This window comes from Falco rusticolus, chromosome 20 (genome assembly GCF_015220075.1).
Source record: "Falco rusticolus isolate bFalRus1 chromosome 20, bFalRus1.pri, whole genome shotgun sequence".
Lineage (NCBI taxonomy): Eukaryota > Metazoa > Chordata > Aves > Falconiformes > Falconidae > Falco > Falco rusticolus.
Genome location: NC_051206.1, coordinates 2,223,950 through 2,243,259, shown reverse-complemented (window position 1 = coordinate 2,243,259; position 19,310 = coordinate 2,223,950).

Here is a 19,310-nt window from a genome sequence, read left to right as displayed (position 1 = left end):
AAACCTTGGAAAAGTGGGCTGGTATATAAGGAAGTAGTGTCATCTAGTGGTTAAAGAAAAAGACCAGGAAATCAGGACTCCTAGGTTATGTTTTAGAATTTACTGCCTACTTGCTGGTTGATGAATTTACTTGAAAACCTCAATATCCCATTTCTCTGGGGGAAGGGAGGAGAAGGAGGAGAGGATGGCGGATTGGCTTTTGGCCCAACTGACTTCCTAGTTTTCAAAAAGCCAAAAGGCTAAACGTGGAAGATGTGTGTGCCACCACCAGAACTCTTTTTTTTTTTTTTTTTTTTTTTTGGTTACAGAGGCAATTTGAAGCAAACTCGGTCCTATTTCAGGAAACACAGGGAGGAGTCCTTTGGTGCATTTGCATTTAAATATAAATATGACCAGAACAGCTTAGAATTTGGCAGTTTTATTTCCCACAGAGTGCCAAATCCAGGCATGGGGTGGGTAAGGAATGCGTTTGTCAATCTGCTTGTGGATAATGGAGGAGAGAGCGAGCTGGGGTGTATGTATATATATTTTCACTAGTAGGCAGTTGAAAAGCAGTTTATTGTGGTTCAGTAGTAGTATTGTTCATTGCTGATGATCACTTCCCATGTCAACCGTTTGTGGAGGACTCCCAGCTGTACTTTTTATTTCTATCAACTATAATCGGTGTATCTTCTGCTCCTCTTGGCAGCGAACAGGCTGGGATGAAGGATACAGTAGTAGAGCTGAATCCTGGAAAGCTTTAATGTGCAGCAGTTGGGGGAAAAGAAATGCTGTAATGGATTTCTCCTTTCCGCAATAGCCCTTTCTCTGAGAAGGGTCTCAGCCCTAGCAGCGCAGATCTGCAGCCTTGTAGTCGTTGTGGATCCTTACGGCATTGTGGATACCTGGTGTAGCGCACCAGGAAGAACCCATCCCATAGGCCAGTTGGAACTGGATGATGGCAGGACAAGGGCAGAAAAACATTATATAGAATTCAGAGTTTTCAGTGGCCCTTCTTGAATTTTGAAGGTTTCCACTGAACAATTATGGCGTAGCTAAGCCTGCCTGCTGTAACCTGTTGGTACCAAGGAAGGAATTTGCGTGAGATGTCCTCCAGTTAACACGGTGCAGCAGCTTTAAAACAAAGTGACATGGGGTTATTGGTCCCTGTGTTTTTTGCAGTCAAGGTTGACTCTCATCACTACTACCATGGTACTGAAGTGTATCGCTCTCCTTTATCAGAGATGACATGTATAGTTTAGGAAAAAGCGATTGATTTCCTATCTGTAAAGTAGAAAGAGGTATAGAGGAGTTAAGGGAGATTTTCTGAAGTATTTGCTTATGTAATTCTCATTAAAACCAGTGGCAGTTATGCAACAGGAGTATCTTTGAAAGAGGTTGGCTCAGGCTTCCCTGATGGCACAAGAAACTGAATCTTCATCTCCTGTGTTGTGTGTTAGTGCTTTTTGCTTCTGTCTTTATAGCCAGATCTCTTATGGTATTGAGATTGGCTCTTGGCTCTAGCTATGGCCGATAGTCTCTTAGGTTTGTTGACTTGCCATGCTGACAGTATTTTGGCTTGGTGATCCCACCAATCAACAGCCTGTGTGATCCCCCCCAAGAAGGGATCTGTAAATAAATGGTATGAGCTGGGGACATCTTCATATCCAGTCTTCAGGTGCCGCAGGTAGGATTTTTCATGCAGATAGACTTTCCACAGCTCTAAATATGGGACTGCTTCGGTATGCCTCTCGTTGCTTAGCACGCTCTTACAATGGCCAACAGCACACGGACATTTTCAGGGGCAGGGCTCCAAGAATTCTAGGATGTGTTCCTCCACCTCCTGCTTTCTGGAAGCTTTTCTTGACTACCTGATATTCTTGTTACAAAACAGTGTAGATACTTTCACATTGGCAGTAAGAAAATGCTGAACTGGCTGACCCCCCCTAAGCGAACTTCTTACCAAGCTGGCATGGAGGAGCCTTGTCTCAGTTGCTACGTGAGCCTGAGCAACAAGGCAGCACTTGGATCTGCAGCCTGGGCAACGCGATTGAACAAGGGGAGCAGCAGAAAGGGCAGCCGACTGCAAAGCTGTTAGCATTCTGCACAGCACACAACTTCAGCTCAGTGTTAGATCTACTATTATAATTCTCTCTTAATTACATAGTGTTGATTATATAACTACTTAGCAGTTCCTCCTCTTTTAATGAGCACAGCTGTTTTCTGTCCAGCTTCAACAGGGAAAATTTCCCATCTCTAATTTAAAAGTAATACACTCAAAGAAAACTCCAGAGGGCTCCTGGGCTCGTGCTGTTTAATATGTTTTAACACTCGTGGTGCCTACAGGCTTCCTTCCACCTAAAGAGCACTTACGGACTTCCCCTTTACCATCTTAAATGAATCTTCATAACTAATGAACTTTTATTAATAGTGTTAAAAAACTAACAAAACCCTCACTTCATTGTCAGGAAAACCATTTTATTTAGGCAGACTGATACAAGCTGTTATGTAACTATACTAATTTGGATCCATGTACTGTATTCACGGTTTTCTGACCAAGAGCTTTTTACAAAGTGTGCCATTGGGCACTTCTCTGCCAAAAACTCTCCGAAGAGTGAGTGATATAAACATGTATATGCTTACACTGAAGTTGCTGTGAGTTGCTGCTTTCCAGGAGACAGAAGTATTAACATCTGCTGGAGACAAGAGCGGCTAAGGTGCCTGGAGCATTAAAGGAAAGCAGCGTGTAGGCAAACAGTAGCAATATGCTGAACAAAGACCTTCAGGTCATTGCTTGCCCCCAGGTTCATGCCAGACATGCTGCATCAGTGACAGTAACATTTTAAAGAGCTTGCTGAGAGCTCAGTCCGGTTTTATGCACTGTTGTGGCAGTGCAAACATTTTGGGCACAGACAGTTTTTCTTTGGGAACATGTTTTTGTCAGGATCGAAACATTTCCCAGAAAGATGTGGCCTTAGATAAAGTTTTAGGTGGAAGAATTGTCAAAACAAATCACTTTAACTTTCTAGCTTGGTTTTCACAAAATCAGAATTATTTGACTAAGATTGTTCTAACTTTTAATTTTTCAGATATATGATAATATGCTGGCATGTTTTGACACTTGGCAGAATACAATCATTGCATCCTGAACAGAATGCACAAGAATGTTCAATTATTTATTTCACACCTACACCACCACCCCACCCCCAAACTTTTGGTCTATGAGCAATTTTGAAGGTGTGACACAGGAGGAAGAGGTTGTAGCAGTAGCAGGAAGCCTGTAGCAAGAGTTGAGCTTTGTTTTCAAGTGGAGGCTGGTTATTTCTGTTTCACAGTTCTCTGTTCTAATCTCTGACAAGATCTGGGACTTTCTCAATCTGTTTCCTTGATCCTATTAACAATGTTTAAAAAGTTCAATAACAGATAAATAGTTGAGCAAATGATCGAACAACCTGTGGAGCTGCAAGTTGCATGTAACCACCTAAACCAATTTTTGTTGATGTGCTTTTAAAGCATTACTCTCATCGGTAACATCCGTTAATTATTTATTAGCCCGTGTATCCTTTATAGGTGTAACCTTAACATAAATTGAGACTGCTTGATCTGTTACTGAGAGCAAAGACCGTATTCCTAGAAAGATGATGATTTATCTGGAAGTCGCTCTTTATCTTTGCCATTTTTAAATACTGCACAGATAAATACATCTCTTTAGCTAGTGTGTCCTTTTGTTTCCCTAGTACGCTTGACTGTAAGCATACATCAAGTTGTTTCCCTCGGGGGGTTCTGTTCAGATGCATCTTGAGTTAACATTATGATAATAATGTTCATTCTTTGCATTAATAATTATACTGAATGTCTCCTGTTCAGCAAAGTATTGTATTTCTTTGATGTTTTCCTTGCTCTTCAGAATTGCTGTGCTGTTACTGTGTATTTTGTGCTGATGGTGCAGGTCACCCATTCTCCCTGTTTTTATGTTTTGGGTTTTTTCCCCCTCTCCATTACTTGTGCCACTGGATAGTAAAATACCGTGTTGTGTACAGCAGATTAGGGTCAGCTAATCCACTGAGTTCCTAGATCGGACAAGTAAAGACAAACTGAGCATTGGTGCTGACTACCGTGCTGCTGTGGTGAACTTTTCTAAAAAAACCAGGAATTCCCAGATTCAGTTGCTTTTGGCAACAAATGGTGAGTGTAAGGTAAAATGGCTGGTGAAAGCACGGTGTTTATACGATTACAAATCAGTTGCACCTGGTTAAAAACCAAAAAAAAAGGCAGGTTATTATAGCAGTTGTGGGAAGGTGATTTAGTGTAGAGGGGTGGGTTTTTTTGGTTGTGTTAGTTTAATAACCCTTTAAATTCCATTGATTATACTGGCAATGTACTAAGACTGAATTTGGCTCACAGTGACTGATTTAATAAATTATTGAATCATATTACCAAACATTTGCTTTTACTAATACCCAGACAAACAGGGATTCCCATGTTTTGGATGTAACATCTTTCTATGTATTTTTTTGGACTTGAATGATCATATCTTTCGGTTCTGCAAATTGTTGCCATTTTGAGAACAAATAGAGGAGTCAGTTATTTTTTTATATATATCTTTTTGATTTACAAAGGATGTTCAAGTTTTCCTTAAAGAAAACTGCAAACAGTAGAACATATATTATTAAAGTTTTGTAACCTTTTTTTTAAAATCAGCAGTGACCAAAGAGTTTTTAAAAGTTTTCCTTGTCTTTTTAGTGTCATTCAGTGACTATTCCCACCACTCCCCACCCTTTCCTCTTTTTGGATTTACAGTGGCAGTATCTACATTAGCTATATTAACTGAAGGGAACTGTAGCTAGTCAAAATCTGCAGACCGCTAATGTTTTGTTGGTTGCTTCTTTTGGTTCTGTTAACAAGTTAGAATGGAGGAATTTCTATTTAGTTTTCATGCTGTGCAGGAAAACACTGAAACAACCAGCATGAATGAAGTTAAGCTCGCTTGAAACCAGAATGTACAAGACTCCTATGCCCTAAACCTTTTATAGCCTGTCTAGATAGGAGCTGGGAGGAAAGAAATGATCCACTTCTGCAAAGGAGGAAATAAATTCAATAGTTAACTTGCCCTAAGATCAGAGTGGAGTTTTTCAGTTCTGTGAAATTAAGACACTTCTGGATTTCTTATCTAATGCCTTTACCATAAATTAGTTTTCTTTGCTTTGAGAGGTGATTTTTCTGCACAGATTTTGCGTTCCTGGGTAGCCTGACTTCATCCAATGCTCTCCTGGTGCTTTACAGATGAAGAGGGGAACGTCTCCATATTGTAAGTGAGGAAGGCGGACCACAGTGATCTCACAGGGTCTGTCTTTAAGTTGTAAGCGTGCAGACGTTCACTACAAAACTTCATGAAGATTTTTTCCTTTTTTTTTTTTTTTTATGTTGGCTGGATGAATTGATTTAGGTTGGCTCATGTATTTAACGTATTGCTGACTACGGCCGCTAGCTTCTAGCTGTTGTGTTCAAACTGTATTTGACATAGGGAGCCAGCAAAAGGTGAAAAAATTCCCATTAGTGACACCTGAGCACCGTCCCTCCCAGGAGGAAATCAGTCTAGTGTTATAAGACAAAGCCGTGCGGCAGTCAAGAGGGTAATAGCAGCATTTAGAGGACTTGCTTGCTAGATTTCCTGGACAGAAAATACATAGTCTGTGACTGAAGATCATCTTTTAACCTGGTTAGCCTAGAAAGAAATAGAGATAGTAGTATTGGGAAAGATTATTTAGCCCATGCACATTGCAAGTTTCAGTTTGTTGGTCAACTTGAAAACCACTACAGAAAAAGAAATCAAGGACAGAGAGTATCTTTCTCTGGCACAAAATTGGGGTGCAGAATTGCTGAGGAGAATCTTGTTTCCACCAGGAACAGTGGAAGAGATGGGTAAGGCTAGGATGATGGCCACAGTTGAAACCCACTGGTTTTAAAAGGCTTTGTTAAAAGCTCTTTAGCTCTGAAGACAGCTGTAGAAAGAAAGTCTTGTGAATCTTTTTATGCTTTCTCCAACCCTTTGTGTCTCCCTCTTCCCTTCAAAGCAGCAATTCTACTTTTTTTTTTTTTTTTGTGCCTTTAATTTTTTTTCTCCCTTCTCAGTTTTGCTTAGCAAAGACTCTCTGGGGAGCCAGCGCAGAGTTGAACTTGGCACAAACAGCCAGGAAGATGGCTTGAGCTCAGTGTCTCTACAAATGTCCAGGATAAACTGCTGTATTAATATTTGAAATGATTGCCTAATACAGTATGCACTGTGGCAGGGATCCAGGGAACAAGGTTTTCCTGGTGAAATCTGCCTTCTTTTTAATATGCAGCTATAAACAATTTGTTTTTAAAACTGTTATGTGGAAAGAGCAATGTTTTTGTTAATGGCAAATCCTGACACCCTTCTTTTGGCCTTACACCAATTCTGTTGCTACTTCTGTGGAATTGTGGTGACTTTTCTTGGGTGTAGTGCTGGAGGATCTATCCCTGTTGTTTTACAGCTATATAACAGAAAATCTCTTCAGAGTGGGAATATCTGTATTAGTCAGAACTTCACTGTAGTGAACTCTCATCTCAGACAGGTTTAATTTAGATTTACAGAGCAGGCTTTGGTTATGTTGCCCTAACAGCCTGTCCAGTGTGAGACCTGTAGGCTCTTCTTTATCTCAAAATAGATGTTGGGTTTGGTTTGGTTATTATTTCCCCCCCCCCCCTCAGTCAGTGACAAATGGTGGTGTACATGTGTGAACAATGTCTACTACTTTTCATGGGCTTTCCTGTTAAATCGTATGCAGAAAGAGAATGCTTTCTATTTATGGGGTGGAAGGTGATTCTCTAACAAAAATAAATTTGCCAAAACTTGTAGAAGTGCCTTCTTTTCTAATGCTGTGTGAAGAGCAGAGAATGCTGACACTAAGTGTGTTTGAAGAGCAGTGACAGCTACCTTAAGGTCTGTCTCTATAGCTGTTTAAATTGGCAGAGTCTTTGCTTTGTTTAGCTTTTGGAAGCATGGGAAAAATGTTTACTGGTTTGAACGCATAACTAGATGAGTCATTACATAAAAATATGTGGTGAGGTAGGCCTTGCAAAGGCAGTTATTACCCTTTTCAATCAGTTTTACCAAAAATATAGTATTTTTTTTGTTACTGTAGTAGTTGTCTGTTTCAAGTGATTAAGAACTTTGGTATTAAATTTATTCTTGGGCTTGGGTTTTATCTTGCCTCTTGTGACTTTTGTGACTGCAGAGGAGTTGATTGTGACTTGACTGCTGTAAGATTATTTTTTTTTTTAGGTTTAAATCTTGGCTGTACAGTGTCCCATTTATATCATTACTACCAGAATTCATGAAGACAATCCAATAGGATTGTTGTGACAGTTCTGAATTTGCTTTCATTGTGGAATATTCCTACTTGCATACATTCATAGGCAGATGTTTACATAATACACGTTCTGAATTATGCTGTTAATCCCTTAGAGGGATGAATTTTCTTAACCCTTTTAAGTAAGTGTCTCGGGGTAAAAGCAGAGAGGTGACTTCTATTTATGCCAGTTTGATTCTGGACAACTATCAGGGTCAGTGAAATTAACTGTTACTAAATTCAACAGGAAATCTGAATTCCACCAACTAAGACTCACAGTTTCTCAGGATGCACTGTTTCCAAAAGCCCTAAAGTCTGTCAGCTGAACTATGGCAGCCAGAATCCCACTCTGGGTATGTGTTGCCACGTGCCCCAGCTGGAATCACAAGTCCGGCATGGTGATACATAGCGGTGCACATGCCCTGTGTGAATCCAGCGTAACCCAAGGACAAGACGAGAGGAGAGAGCTTGTACTTGCCTGCTGCCTTGCAGCAGGTAAGGTTAGGATAGAGGCAGAAACAGAAGCCAGAACTTGTGGCTTGTATTTACATGATTATCAGCTAGACAGTTCTGCCTGTGAGGAATATAGTTTGCAGACTTGTGGACTGATTTTGGGGGTTTGGGATGGTCTTGAGGTAATGGTGACAGGCTTTTTGCTCGAGTGTCCAGAGGAGAAGTGAAAAATATTGTGCTGAAGGGATGCTTAAAGAGATTATTCCTTTTAAAAGGCTATATGGTCACATCAGAGAGGTGGCAGGAGAGAGATCTGAGCGATTGGTAAGCAGCCACATCACAATCCTAGAAGATGACTTGGTTAGAAGTTCTCCTCTCCCTGTAGGGAACTACATATAAAAAAAAAAAGCAAAGCAAGGAGCTGGGCTGGGACATATCTTTTCTTGAGTGAAATCAAAAGCTGAAGCTGTCCCTATGGAGTTGTGATTCCGAGATCTGCAGTACTTATGATCTGGGCTCTGGGTTTGAAAACTGGTGATTGAACTCATGGTTGGTTTGTTAGTCCTGACCAATTTTGGCCCTTGCAGAGAGTCAGCCCTACTTCCTTTAGTAGCCCTTGTAAGCTTCTGGGGAGCTCTGGTCGAGACCCCTTGAGGCCCTCAGATCGCTTTTGAAGTTTTTCAGCAGGCAGAGTGAGGATCAGTAGTCTGATGTGAAAAGGCAGGTTTGACCTATCCCCAAAGCAAGCGTAAAACCCAGTGCTAAGACATGTTTGAATTCTTACCTCCTCAGTTACTCCGTGTTGCAGACTAGATAGTTCCTAGCTACCAGAACCTTGACGCTTTTCCATACTACTTCAAACGTATGTTGAGGAGCTGGATGGGCATGGGGTGTTTGTTGTGCTGTTTACATTGCTGGGGCTCAGACACTGCAGGGCTCATGCAGCAATGCATAAGCATGCACTTCTTGCTTCCTAATTCGATGGAAATTCAGCAGAAAGTGCTGAAGCACATTCTGAACCACATATTTGCCCAAAGAAGCAACATGAAGAAAGGCTGGCTGCAAACAGAAAGCATTTCCTCTGTCTCCTAAACATTAGTGTTTCTCATCCATTTGATTTAACAAGGGCAATCACCCTGCCACTCTATTTATATCTGTCAGACCCACAGTGCACATAAAGTAGACCTCTGATTTTTAAGAGGAAGAGAGTGCCCGGTGCCTGCATGCCTTTTAGTTCATCATGCTGCACATCTTATCAGCCAAAAGCATTTGGAGGTTGCCTTGATAACACAAATAGATTCCTGGCATATGGCAAAGGGCTATTTTTTATTATTTACACAATTAAAGGAGAGGAAACACTGAGTGCCTTTGATTAGAATTAATGGTTCGTTAGCCTGGGCTGTCATCACTTGCTAGCACTGTGGTTCTGGATGGAGAAGTTGATGAATTATTCTGGTTAAAAGAATAATAGTGGGCACAGGGATTCACAGAAAAATACTGAGCTATGAGTAGAGCAGCAAAACTGTGGAAGTGGTTTCTGAAGGCAAGGAGCCCAAAGGCCTGACTCTGCACTCACTCTGGGTGTAGATGAGTGTGCACTTCATGAGCAGCTGTGGTTGTGCCAGATGTTACTGCCAGCTACTGTCTGTCTTCAACACTAAATGCTTGTTACTGCTCCACTGATAGAGCTTACCAAATCCTAAATCTGCTGGCAGAGCTACTTGTGAGTCATCATTTATTTGTTTCCGTCAAAATGGGAGCAATGTTAACCACGTTACTGAAACTTTCAGCAGATGATTTTTTTTTATTTCCTTCCTCGCCCTGAAGCAATGTGAGTTGTACTCGGCCAGTGTTGTGGAAGAGAGGAGCATTTCAGGAGAGTAAACCTTCTATTCTTCGGATCTAGAAGACGACTTCCCTCTTGAAAACAAGTCGTAGGGGACAGAGGTGTATTTGGACAATGTTTTCACATCTTCTAAATTGAAATTCTGATTCAAAACCAGCGTTTGAGGACTAAACTTGTTGGCTTTACTGTAGTGGGCTTTGACTACTGAGCAGCCCCCAGTGTTGTTCCCAGGTCAGGCTTAGGCAAGGAGGCGGAGATGGTACCACAGTACAAATCCAGAGGGAATTTTACCGAACACACGGTTCTCACATTGCTATTGGATGTGTTTTTGTAACTTCGTTACGCTCTGTCACACTTTATGATGTGTAAGAGGGGATTTGGAGCATGTATTTTATCAAGCTATCTTTGTGGACTTAGAGACTTGTTGCTAGTCTGTTACGTTTTAAAGCAGGAGCTGTCTTTTTCACACCAAACTAGAAAGGAAGCGGTGGGTCCCTGTGCGGAGAAAAAGAGGACCCAGTAGGTCCACAAACTGTTGACATGGAGCAGGGTGAGGTGATACATCTGAAATCAGACCTGTATTGAGGAATCTGTCTCGCAAACAACCAAAAGCTTAAGCTAATTTTGTGAGAGGTTTAGATTTGAGTGTTATTCTTGTCTGGGAAAGTAGCGGGGGTGGAAAAAAGCAACCCTAAGGGTTTTCAGGGATATTAGAAAGAAAAACAAAACTCTCATGGACAAATAGATCAGTCTGCAGCACTCAGAGCACTCTATTTTAGCAGAGATGGTTTCTCCTTCTATGTTGGAACTGCTGTGAGAGTGGGTAGAGAGTTCATCTAACACTGATGGCTGGCCCCCCACACAATGCAAATATCATAATTTTCTCTCTGGTACATGTTCTTAGTATTAATAGCAAAGAACCCAACAAACAAAAAGTAATCAACCACTTTCTGTAAAGTTAACTATGTAGACTGACCCCCCCCCCCCCCCCCCCCCGCTGTTCCCTGTGCTGCTTTCCTTATTTCTGTTTTATTGTTTGTATTTAATGAACTGGCAAATAAATTACAAAAATTTGTTTTATAAGCCAGTTACTTATTAATTCCATATTTTCTGCAACACATTCTTAAATTAATGAATCAAGGAGATGGGAAAGCCGGCTAATTTAATTACACAATTACCATTGCTCTGACATTTATTTTAAGGACATGTCATAGCTAATAGATGTTTTATTTATTTATTTATTTATTTAAGTGATCTTAATATTTGCAAAATTTTTTTAGTTCTGGCTTTCGGTATTCCCCCCTCCTTTTTTTTTTTTTTTCTTCTTTTCCTGGGTTTAGTGAGGATTATTAAAAAAGGATTGTTGATATGGCCAAAAGAGATACCTTTTTGTGCTGGTCTCGCTATGGTTGCAAACTAGTTCTTGCTCCAAAAATGACTTTGTTTAATGATGATTGAAAAAAGCCAACAAACTGAAGTAGTGTTCCTGAGTGAATACTGAACTCCACGTGGCTAAATATCACACATTTCTATTGAAGGCGCTTGCATGCCACCTGCGAAGTAGAGCGTTTGTACTTACCAACCTGTAGGTGTAACCTGAAGTTTAAAAAAAAAAAAAAAGAAAAAAAAGAAAAAAAATAACCCGGTTCAGCCAAGGCAGTAGCAGTCTCATCCACTCTGTAGCAAGGACTCCGTCAGGAGACAAGACGAGATGCTGTGTAGGTTATACTGAAGCCTAAAGAAAGTGTTATTTTGGTAGAACACAAGTGTGTCTTTGAGAAAGAGTTAATTGTGAAGGACACGCTTTTTGTTGCTGTAGTTGTTTGCAGAAAGCTGGAAAATTCAGTTCTATTTTTGCATTTGTATGGTTAAATGCTGTGCTAAGGGATGCTGGTGGGAGATTTGGTGGACACAGGAGCAGGCATCTAGCTCCAGTTCCTGCGGGCACCAGCTCGGTGGTGGAGACCCACATCAGGATGGAGTGAGAGGGCTGCATTTCTTCCAATTAAAGTCATCATCACCTTTGAATATTTTGGATGTGCAAGAAATTTGTCTCTGTTCTACTCTATTTATATTCATATGTTTAACCATAAAGGAGATAGGTTATTTCTATATATCCATATCCATCATGTTATATATAAACATTTAACACTTGATTCATTTCATACCTGTTTGAAGCTTCCCTAATGAAACAAATTCTTAAATGGGCTTTGAGTAACTGTTTCCTGGTGGAAAAGTATGCACCAAGAAGAGGAAATGTCTGCCTTTATTTTGGGAGTGTAGAATATATTATTAATTTGAGGAATTGGGAGGAAAACATAACAAATTATTCTTAATAAGACTTTCAGAAAGGATATTTTCTAATATACAGGCTCAGTTCTATTTATTCTTATTTTTCCACCAAATTAAATTAGCATCCTCTGCACACTCTGAAATGACCTTTATTTGCTTGCTAACAGACACAACAGGTAGCTTAAAATCAAAGAGCAGTTGGTTTGTGGATTTTTTTTTTTTTAACAGTCAGGGCATGATACGGGGGGGCGGGAAAGTACTTTATTTTTTTGGTATGTGGACAGACTTCCACTCTGTCCGTACACTTCTTCCTTAATTCTTTTAATATGTAATATCCGTGGTAAAAGACAAAGATCCTTCTTTGGCATGTCATATTCCCAGTAGTCCAGGAAAGTGCAGGCTTTCCTTTTGCCTTTCAACCTAAGCTAAATGCTTCATATTCTCTCACTGATTTCAGATTTTTGGCTTGCATGATTTCGTCGGTTTATTTAGGTGATAGAAAATTGACTGAATTTTTAAAGTCCTGTTTGCTATGAAAATTGGACAGAGCTTTATTGTTTCAATGGCCAAGAGCTTTTCTCAGTTTCTGAGCTATGTATTTGTGTATGCAGCTGTACAAGCCACAGTAGAAGATAAAATACTGCAGCAGGACTTTCCTACAGACTTGTTATCCTCCCTCCTCCCTGTTGAAGACAGCAGTTATTATGACAGTGTCTGCAGAGATGTTTGTAGTTTGTTTATTTACACAATATACAGCCTAAACCAGTAACCAGGACTTCGAGAACAACCGAAACTTTACTTCTCTAACATGATAATCCTTGAGCTAAGGGACAAAGCAGTGGAGTTGGAGTTGTTCCTTAAGCCTCTGAAGCACTGAAAATCTCAATAAACTAACTCTCAGCGAGTTTACCAGAACTATCAATCACCTAAAATGACATTATTTTTTCTTCCCCTCTCATCTAGTCAAATTAGATGAAACCTCATTTTCTCTTGGTCAAATTTTAAGCCATTTTCCAGTTTTTATTTCTTACAGTTAACCTTTAGACTAAATTATTTGTTGTTAACATAGAAAGATGCGTGTTGTTTTTATTTTGGCCTTGCAAGGAGCAAATCTTCTGGAAGTAAGGTCTTAATAATGCTTTAAATTAGTATGCCTTACCAAATTAGTCAACCTAATGATTTTTGAATAATACCATTTTTAAGTATTCTGCTTATGTCATAGGCTATCCAGAAAAAAATTTACATGTGAAGAATCTTGTATATAATTTCTTGTGAGGCAGAAGGGAAGCAGTAAGCCTGTAATTTTCTACCAATTTATTAGCATTCAACAAAATACTGCATAAAGTGAGCAGCTGGTACAACTTCCAGTAATTTTAACTTTTTATTTTGTTACTTCTCAAACTTTCTGGTCATCATTAGCACAAAGCACAAAATAAATCTTTCTTCAAGTCTCCTGTTCTCTACTACTTTATTGGAATAAATACTAAGGTGAGGAAGTTACTTGAACGTTTGCAGAACTGTATTAATTCTTTTTTTCTAAATTTTCTCCTCTCTTGGTGAAGAATAACCTTCAAATTTGCTTTAAGAAAATAACTTCTGGATGCTGATATCCATGTTTTCAAAGAATTTATTTTCATGTATAGAAAGGCAGGTGCTGAGATGTTATGAAAATGAGGCCTTTTAAATTGTGTTCAGGTCCCTTCAAGTTAATGTCATGGTTATTTATGAAAACCTGTTATTTCTGCGACCTGTTTGCAAGATCGGGTTTTCTTATTTATTTCTGTTTTCAAGAGAAGGTAACTTTTTAGTAGTTCTTTTTAGTAACCTTGTAATCTCAAAGTAATGATCTCTAAATTTGAACCTGCTGCTGAAGTCTTTGAGGGATCTCTTCCTGTTTATAATCCAAAATGCTCGTGGAACAATAGAAAATACTTCAGAAACACAGCACGTTCTGACGCAGTCACTTCAGGCATTGTTTTAACACAACTAAAATACGTGACTACTTCATTTTTCTGGGAGCTTTAGCTACTGCTAACCATGTAATCTGCCTCCCTAAGAGGATTTTAATGTGTAAATCTTTGTTGATCAAAACTGTGCTTGTATTTAATTTTTTTTTTTTTTGAGGGAGAGAAGGAAAACTTGAGAGAGTTGTAGAAGACCTTAGAAAGAGAAAAATGCATTTTGAAAATGCCCTGATGGTTTTTTGGCATATGGAATTTTCACAAGCACTGAGGATTTTTGTCTTGTGGGACTCTGATTCAGTATGCTGGTTTTGAAAATGGGATATGATCTTCTGCATTGTTTCAGGGGTCTCTTAGTAGTTTCCATTCAGTCTTTAAGGCTTCTGAGTATAACAAGCAATTGTTTCTTCCTTTGGATTTGTATTGCGTTTGGAATATTAGTTGTCTAGAATTTTTTTCTGAAAGTTAAAACAAGTGCACCCCACAGCAGGAAAAATAACCTAGATGTCCTGGTTTCCAGTTCTTGCTTTAATCAGCAATTGTCTTTTTAATCCCTTTCCTCAAATGTAGTTACAGTATTTTTCAGACTTTTTAAAATATGAATGTGTAGCTGAAAAAGTTTCTTGGACAGCTGGCCATGTTTGTTTTCAAAACCTAGTATTAAACATAGTTGCTGCTGCTGATTTAACCTTCCATGTGTTGAAATCTTTTTTCCTTTGGGTGGCTGCTTTCTGTGTTACCAGTTTTACGTCAGAATCCGACCGTCAGTTTTTGCTGTGCATTGTAGGAGAAAAGAGAACATTTTCCTCCTCGTTCTACTGAAAAGGTTGTTAAAGAGTTGCCATGGAATATATAAAAAATAAACTTCACCTTGAGCTCCAGACCTGTGAGCTGCTCAGCCTGTTTCTTACGTTATGAACATTGTCCCTCAATGTCTCTGGTTTTGCCTGTGTTACAGGGCAGAATTTAACATTGTCTGTTGTTCCACTTAATCCTTTTCTTCTCTGATTTCTGCCAAAACTTTTCTGAACTAAGAGGTTTGTTTCAGAATCTCTGCAGCTGTCTCAGTGTAGTATTCCATTTTGTGTTACCTAGGCATCTCATACTTCCCCCCCCCCCGACTAGCATGTGAGAGAACTAGTTCTGCCATGTATAGTGTGTTTAGGGTGGTGAGAAACTTGAAAAGAGTTAATCTGTTGCTACAGATGACAAAGCTACTAGCCATCTGGTTGAATGAAAGTTGATAAGTATTGCTGCTTTTAAATTAATAAGTACCATGTTAGAAGAGTAATTGGAAATTGCATAAAATATGGATTTGGGACTTTTGGTATAAATAATAGGGAATTTATATTTGTTAACAGCTGTAAAATATTTCTATAAAAAGTTCCACTTTGGTGATTACTGCAGTATTAAAATATGTAATGTTTGTCATATTTCATCTGATGATTAGGATTAGTAGAATAGCATTATGTTCTAAACTGCCATGTCAAAGTTTCACTATTATTAAAAACTGTATTAGAGATTTTTCCTTTCGAAGGTAGAGTTCAAATCCCTGTGAAATGCAGGTTATCCTAGATTTGTTTTCCTGTTGTCCACAGCTCTAGAAAGGATTGCCCTAATTCCATCAGTACAATAGCTAGTCGTAGAAAATGAACAGTGGTATGGATAAAAAGGTACAACTGGAGGTCTAAACGAGCCCGGAGACATAACTGTGTTTATACCTTCACTTGGTAGTAATTAAACGTAGTCAGGAGTGTGTAAGTGACTTGCTGTTTATCCCCGTTGATGCACTGAAACAGAACTATTTTACAGAAATGCAGCAAAAAGTTTTCAAAGGAAAATGTTTTGAATTCAAGCTGCAGTAAAACTGATGGAAGAGTATTTCCCAGTGCTGTAAAAGCTGAGGAGGTAAGGTTATCAGTTGGGGCATGGAAAAAACTAGATTAATATTCCTGTTTTGGCTGAGTCAGATCAGACTTGAACATTTGTTTCACCAGCTATGGTTCCTTTTTTAATTGCTTCCTAGCACGTCTCTGCTGGGGCTTTCTTCACGAAGAGCATCTGCTCCCTCTTTTATGTCTAAGGTGGAGGTGAAGAGTAACAATGTTGTAAATAATTGAGGAAACCTTCTCCCTGTGCTGTTCCCTCATGTAGAAATAGGCTAGGTCGCTCGCAAGCTCCTTTTGTGCAGTCTTGATAAAAGGAAGTGTCTTCAGTGGTGGGATGTGAGGAGCTACTATCCCAGTAAATTAACTTGCATAGTCGTTTGCTCTTCTCACTTTTGAAGTGGCACAACCCTGCACCTTCTGCATGATATATCAATGCTGTATTAAACTAATATAGTTTGCATTCCTCCTTTGTATTCACCCTTGATACATATTAAACCTTGCTACCGTGCATTTAATCATAGCTACTGTGATTTAAGCGTACTTGATTTTTCAGTAAAACCTGGTATAAAACAAAAGGGAAGGGGAGGGAAAGGAAAGCTTGGTTTGCAAATTGAATTGATATAACCTCCCACCAGCTGTGTTAGCTGCTGAGTAACAATAACTCCAAAAGGGAGTTGACACTGCATTTACTATTTCTTTGGTGTTTTTTTTTCTCCTGCTAAAACCTTTGAGAGGTTTGAGGAAAAAGCATTTTATTACATGTGAATTAGTAGAAAAGTCCAATTCCCTATAAATTCATGCTTCGTCTGAAAATACAAGTTTCTGAAAATTAGATTCTGTGATTAGGGTCCTGTAATAATCATGCTCACAGGCTCTCATGCCTTCAGCTGTTATATATGGATTGGCAGTTCATGGAAGATAGCTTGTGGTAACTGAAAATGTGCTCCTGTAGCTTAAATTTAGAGGACTTTGTACTGCAACCTGTAATACCGAGCATTTTTGGTATTATGCGATTACTTTGCAGAAGTCTGAGATGGCCTCAAAAGATGGTCCAGAGCTGGTTTGGAAATACTTGTGTTTCTGTAAAATGTAGCTGCACAGCAAAAGCTGAACGAAAATAATAGCCAAGGATAGAAAGGAATCCAGTCAGATAACCACTATAAATTATATTTATGAAGGAGTTTTTCTTTTCCATTCTGCTGGCTGTGTTTCAGAACATATGCAGACAAATAGTTGATATTTGGGCACTGGAATATGCTTTCCCCTTTATATCAAGTAAAGATGTATTCAAGGCTGCCATAAGTGGTACTAGCATTCAGAGGTTTCAGGATCTCTAATGTTAAATGTTTTCTTGGTCACGTTCCTTCAGCAGGTATGGGAGGCTGTCATTCTGCACCTTTCTGTTTCTTAGCCGTGATGGACACTACTCCAGTACACGTGAGCCCTAGGCAAGAGTGTTTGTATTGTATGAGCTGGAGTTCTAATGCCACTTGGGACTAATGTGGGGCAGAGTCTTTTTAGTCTCACTACTAAACAGAAGTCACTTTAATTCTCCTAAGGTGAATACGGTAAATTTAGGAATGTATTCTTTTGGCACATTTCCCTGAAGTGGCAAGAAATGATCAGATTTAGGACTGGTTGCCCTTTTTCTGTCCTGGTAGTTCGTTAATTAGATGGAACAACATTTACTTTGGGTTTTTTTTTTTACTTTGGTTTTTTTTCTTTGTCTGTTGTGGACAGCTGTACCACAGTTTTTTGGGGGCTGGGGTGGAGAGATGGATTTTTTTAAAATTCTTTTATTTGTGGCTTTTTAGGAGCAGAAGAGGAATGTGACCTGTCCAGGAAGTGGGTGGATGCTTGCATTTCAAGTGAAAAGCTGATTTCATTTGTCATGGGGGTTACGTAAAGAAGGTTTTGTTCTGTTATCTCTGAGTGGCGCTGCTATGAACTTCAGAGTACCTCCAAATACAGTCAGTAGTTTTGCTAGAGAATAACGGCGTGGTTTGCTGCGGGTTATTTGGTTTGGGGTGCATCAGAGTTGGTGCATGAGAGATGCTGTGAAGCTTTAAAGAAGCCAGTTTGAAGTCCTTGCAAGTTCCTCGTGGCTTACGATCAGAGCCTTCTACTACTTAGTAGCGTGTTGCAGTGTTTATGGACAGAAATAGAATGAACATAACCATGTTGTTAGCTGCTTTTTAGCTGTTTAACACACAAAGAAATTATCAGCCTTTGTTAATTGATACTGAAATTTCATCTAAGTCAATTTGTTTGGAATTTCAGATTAAATTAATTTAAATAACTTTTGATAGAATACTCTTCTGAAAGGCTTTCCCTTGTAAGTTCCCCACCAAAGTAAATCACTTTCATTGAATTATTTACGAGACAATTTCATAGGGAGAACTTCAAAAACCCTCCAGGCAATAATGAAATGATCTTCACTGTTACAGTCACAATTTGTTCTGGATAATTGGCTGCCTTTTCCCGTTGGGGAATAGTATGCTTTTACATGCTAGATAGGTGCCTCTTCCTGCCAAGAGGACGAAGTAGTGCCAATCGTACAGGCTAAGTCTGTGTCTGAGTTTTCATTTAAAAACAAAACAAAACAAAACAAAAACCCCCTATAGGCGGCCAAACCCGGTAGCTGATACTGCAAACCTGCCATTCAGATTTGAGTGCATTGCAGGAGTGAACTTTCCTGCTTTGTTTGCTTGTTTATTTTTAATTATTTTACCTCCCGAATAGGTAATTTACCGATAAAGGAATAGCACTTACAGCCCATTTTGTCCTGTCACATAGGTATTTAAATGCAGAGTGTGTGTTTGCAGGTGGCCGGTGGCAAAGCTTAATGGAAATCAGGTTTCTTTGGCAGGGTGGGGAAGTTAAATGTAGATTTCTTAGTTCCAGTGAAGTACTTCAGGGCAGCTGAGCCAGTTCATGCTTACCCTGTCCTTTTCATGTTCAGCAGTCATCTGTTGCACCGAGGGAAACATAACGCTGAGTTAAGGGGACTGTTGATTTGAACTCATACGCGTGGTCTGATGTTGTCTGCTCCCTGTCACTCCTCTGCTCCTGTGAGCTGAGCTTTTTTGATCAGATTTCCGCAGGCTATCAGAAAGCGATGTGTCATAACAATTCTGTTAACCTCCTGCGATGAAGAAGACTGAAGAGCACTTGCACCTTGAGAGGAGGGGAAAAGATTGAACCATTATGGCAATGCATAGTCAAAATCTCTGGATTTTTGGCTTAAGCATTATGCCTTTCAACCATCTAGTGGAAAATTAGGATTTTCTAGAACAAGCAGGCTTGTACTGTTGACAAGTCAACCGGAAAAACTGTAAAAAAAAAAAAAGGAAATCCTTTTGATTAAGTAAAAAAAACATAACCAAGACCAAACAAAAAAAAATACAACAAAAGAAATCCTCAGTTTCTAGAGTTCAGGCAGCCTATGGTTGTATTTTGACAATGTCTCTTGAAATACTTCGAGCCCTTTAGTGGGTTGCCCTGTTTCCTTCAACAG